The sequence below is a fragment of the Engraulis encrasicolus genome, chromosome 4 (assembly GCF_034702125.1).
Source record: "Engraulis encrasicolus isolate BLACKSEA-1 chromosome 4, IST_EnEncr_1.0, whole genome shotgun sequence".
Taxonomy (NCBI): Eukaryota; Metazoa; Chordata; class Actinopteri; order Clupeiformes; family Engraulidae; genus Engraulis; species Engraulis encrasicolus.
Window position 1 is genome coordinate 6,318,629 of NC_085860.1, and position 5,000 is coordinate 6,323,628.

Consider the following 5,000-nt stretch of genomic DNA (forward strand, 5'->3'; position numbering starts at 1 on the left):
AGTACTACTCTACTATGACATAACATAGGGCCTTTAGTAATGCTCAGTAATTGCCATTCTGGTAACCACAAAATTTATAACGCCCTGTTTTAACAGGTTATATAGAAAGCTTTACTCTACTGAGTGAACGGTATAAATCATGCAGTATCAGGAAGCTTAATTAACACCAAGTATAGCCAAAATCAACAATGCACACAACTATATCGTGACTTGTTCTTGTCTGGCAGACGTACCAAACTTGGCATCTCCAGAAAGCGTGGAAATTTCTCAAAGATGTCACGCATGGAGGGGGAGTCCTCAGCGATCCTGAAAAATACAACAAATTGAGAAAACGTAACCCAAATACTCCACTCAATGAAACGGTGGGCTCAGTGTCATAGGCCTAACAGCAGAAGGCACCAAGGGTGCGTTTGTAAACTGCCGCTCTGAGCACACAACAATTGGTAATGTCATGTATGAGCAGTGGTGGACAAAGAAAAAGTAAAAGTAAAAAATAAAAAAAAAAATAAAAAAAAAGTTTCTTTCCAACACAGGTAACTTATCTGAGTAAAAAGTAGACCAATGTACTTGTCTTACGACGAGCTGATTCTGCACAGGTTGGATTGAGTTTGTGGTGGGTTCTTGTTAGGTTTTTATTGTTTTTCAGTAATAACACAGTCTATCTCAATAGGTAGGTATACTGGAGCAAACGGTTTAACAGCTATGTAATATAATGTGCTACTGTTGTAATTACACCACAAAAGTACTTTTACTTTGTCCACCACTGTGTACGAGTGTGTTATTCAGACTGTTAGATAGTAGACATTTGAAACACACATTTGGTGCAGATTTATTAAAATTTGCTTACCGGTATATTTAGAAACTGTTTTTTTTCAGTATTTTTAGACATGGTGCTACAAAGGGGATCAATGTACTGTAACCAGGCAGCTGCCATCCTTAACCCTGTAGTGCAGCGTTATGGCTCTATGTAATGTCATAGCAATGTTGTTATGATGTATTTAAGCATTTTCAGCAAGTGAATAGGGTCGCTGGCGACCTATCCTCTCAAAATAACACACAAGATGAACAGGATGCATCTCTGATTAACAGTGTGTGGTTCAAACTGTTAAGACATTTGAAACACACATACATGTGGTGTACATTTGTGAATGGTTGCTAACCTTTAGAAATTCTGTCAATGTTCAGAAGCATTTGCAGACATGGTCCAGGGGGCTCAAGTAAGACCAGAGAGCAACCATCCAGCAATAAGGATATCTTCTGAGCTGCACACAACATTAACACACAACACACAACATTAATTTGCATCTCATATTGACAGCATGAAATACATAGCATGTTTAGCACTTTGACTTTTATAAAAATACATGGATTGGTTTTGTGTGAATTCATGAACTTAAACTCACCTCTTGCAACAGTGTTTATTTTCTCTGAGGTACACCACACCAGAGGAATCACTCAGTGTAATCAGACAGCTTCCATGTAGGATCCTTCAGTAATATTCTCAGTCATCTGCAAAGCATGACAGCACAAAACATGAACATGATTATGCATTTATAGGCCTAATTATTACAAGAAAATAATGAAAAATGATAACACCGTCACCACCACGACACAATATGATGATGAATAGGCCTAGAGTATGAAACATCTAAAAGATACATGTCTGTATACATGTGAAATGTTTTTTTGTTTGTTTGTTTTATATCATTGATCATTTTCCCAGACGGATTGACAACAGATGGCTCAAAGAATTCAGTGTGCTAAACTGGAGGGCAAAAAGAGCAGATTATGTATCTTTCTGGATATTTTACTCATCACTTGAAATTATATCTAAATCTAAATCTAATCTAAGATGTCACGCATAGAGGAGGAGTCCTCAACGATCCTGGAAAATACAACAAATTGACAAAATGTAACCCAAATACTCCAATCAATGAAACGGTGGGCTCAGTGCCATTGGCCTAACAGCAGAAGGCACTAAGGGTGCGTTTGTAAACTGCCGCTCCGGGCACATAACATATTGGTCATGTCATGTATGAGTGTGTTATTCAGACTATTAGATAGTAGACATTTGAAACACACATTTGGTGCAGAGTTATTAAAAAATGCTTACATTTACAAACTGATTTTTCTCAGCATTTTAGACATGGTGCTACAAAGGGGATCAATGTACTGTAACCAGGCAGCTGCCATTATTCCTTAACTATCCTCTCAAAATAACACACGGCATGATCAGGACGCATCACTGATTAACAGTGTGTGCTTCAAACTGTTAAGACATTTGAAACACACATACATGTGGTGTAAATTTGTGAATGGTTGCTAACCTTTAGAAATTCTGTCAATGTTCAGAAGCATTTGCAGATATGGTCCACTACGACCAGAGCTACCATCCAGCAATAAGGATATCTTGGCCATCTTCTCAGCTGCAATAATAACACACAACATTAGTATGCATCTCATATTGACAGCATGAAATACAGAGCAAGTTAGAACTTTGACTTTTTAAAAATACATGGATAGGTTTTGTGTGAGTTTATAAACTCACCTCTTGCAACAGTGTTTATTTCTCTGAGGTACACCACACCAGAGGAATCACTCCGTGTAATCAGCAAGCTTCCATGTAGGATCCTTCAGCAATATTCTGTCATCTGCAAAGCAAGACAGCACAGAACATGAACATGATTATGTATCAATATGCCTAATTATTACACAAAAATAAAGTTTGAAAAATGATAACACCACCATGACACAATAGGCTGAATAGGCCTACAATATGAAACATCTATAAGATGCATTTCTTAAATTGTTTTCATTGATCATTTTCCCACACGGATTTACACCAGATGGCTCAAAGAATTCAGTGTGCTAAACTAGAGGGCAAAAAGAACAGATTATACTGTATATCTTTCTGGATATTTTACCCATCACTTGAAATGAAATCTGATGCATAGCCCACTTGTTAAGACCTCTAAAATCACTAGGCCTACTAGTAGATCCAAAAAGGATGGGCAAAGAAATCTAAATATTTATTGCAGTAACCATACAAATTAAGCATCTTTGATCAAGCCAAAAATTAAGCACTCTACACATCTGGGTGTTTCTGGGCTCATTATTTCAGGAGAAATCTGTCAAATAGGTAATGCCTATTTATTGAAAAGAACACGATCTGATGGCTGACAGTGGTTTCTCCCTGAACAGAGAGAACAGCCCACAGAGTTGGCAGTAACAGAATGGGACAAAACAGCACACTGTGTGCACAATAACAAGTTCAGAATCAGTTTACTTACTCACTTCCTTTACACAACGAACAGGGAAAGGCACATGTGTTAAAACATACTTCAGAGCAAGTGTAGAGTCAAAATGAGTTCGTTTCTAACAATAAAAATCAGGCATAAGTTGTGGCTACTTCAAGCTTCTGAGTCAGCTAAAAGATAAGCTGATGTTGCTAACGAACTTCTAGCTAGCTCTTCTCTCTGGTATTTGTGTTTTATTTTGGCTCAAGTACATTAACTGGATATCTTCAGAGCATAATTATACTCAAAGGGAGTTCGTTTCTAACAAAAAAAAAAAGACTTTAGCTAGCTAATGTTGCTAGCGGACAAGAGATTCATTATTCAGTTTGGCTAGCTCTAATGTTGCTAGCGGACATTTAGCTAGCTCTTAACTTTGGCGCCAACAGTCTTACAACACTAACTTGGCATGTTGTAACTTCAGAACAAAATTATATCCAAAATGTGTTCGTTTCTAACAAGAAACCAATATTCAGTTATGAATACATCGGGCTATTTCAAACATCCCTCAACAAAGGCAACATGATTTAACCGTTAATAGCTAATTGTTGCTAGCGAACCACCTCATCATGCAGCGCTAGCTCCTTCAGATGAAGAGGCCGGCGCAAACAATCTCTGGCCGGCGGGGAAGCACTCCCTTCGGCCCTCCTCCAGAAACCACTGATAGCTATGTTGCTAGCGGACATTTAGCTAGGTCTTGACTCTGACATGGGTGTTTTGGCACCACTGGACAAGTTTTATAGCTCTTTCGGAGCAAATCTATATTGTAAATTTCGTAGAGTTTGTTTCTAACAAAACACAAACTTTCCAACAAAGTTGTGAAAACAACCTAGGGCTAAGTTAGCATACCGGTAGTTATAATAGTGGCCTGTTAGCGGAGGTATGGTCTGAAGACAAATTCATTGCAAATTACCATCCTGAACAAGAAACTGTTTCGTTATTCACTGTATATTTGGCATTGTCTTGAAATTATTAACGAAACATTGAAAATAAACGAACTTACCTCACAAAGTGTTTGAATTCCACCAATATCTCAAACGGCTTTCCTGCAGCACCAAGATGGCGGCTTTGTCAGAAAATTGAGAAGCAGAGTTACGTACTTGACGTTGAGCGCCAGACCTGCGTCAGTTACCAATCTCTTAGTTAACATTTGCTTAACCAATTATATTAGTCATTTTTCAACCAATCTGTTATTAAAGTTAACCAATATCTTTGTTAAATCAACCAATTTGTTCTTAACCAATGATATTAGTTGTTAGATAACCAATTTGTTTGTTTAATAGTTACCAATGTCACAGTTAATTTGACCAATATTGCCTCAACCAACGAGATTAGTCACTTTTTTAACCAATCTCTTTTAAGGGTGTAATTATCACCTTGCATTGCATTCTGCAGCGCTAGCATACGTTTTGTGTGTGTGTGTGTGTGTGTGTGTGTGTGTGTGTGTGTGTGTGTGTGTGTGTGTGTGTGTGTGTGTGTGTGTGTGTGTGTGTGTGTGTGTGTGTGTGTGTGTGTGAGCACGTGCCTGCATACATGCGTCTGTGTTCATGGCACTCTGAAATTCTATCCTGATATGTCAACATCACTCTGTGTTTGTTTGTGTGTGTGTGTGTGTGTGTGTGTGTGTGTCTGTGTGTGTGTGTGTGTGTGTGTGTGTGTGTGTGTGTGTGTCTGTGTGTGTGTGTGTGTGTGTGTGTGTGTGTGTGT

At 38.3% G+C, this 5,000-nt stretch overlaps 1 long non-coding RNA gene across 1 annotated transcript in view; it reads right to left on the reverse strand.

Annotated features, from left to right (window-relative positions):
* The window catches only part of LOC134447230 (uncharacterized), a 6,012-nt gene extending 1,361 nt beyond the window's left edge, over nt 1–4,651 (reverse strand). Inside the window, exons 1-6 of the long non-coding RNA XR_010034575.1 lie at nt 4,297–4,651; nt 2,549–2,651; nt 2,328–2,426; nt 1,404–1,509; nt 1,161–1,262; nt 234–306 (exon numbers count right to left, since the gene is read on the reverse strand). This is a non-coding gene — a long non-coding RNA (uncharacterized LOC134447230). The remainder of the gene's footprint in view (nt 1–233; nt 307–1,160; nt 1,263–1,403; nt 1,510–2,327; nt 2,427–2,548; nt 2,652–4,296) is intronic.
* Between the last annotated feature and the right edge of the window lie 349 nt (nt 4,652–5,000).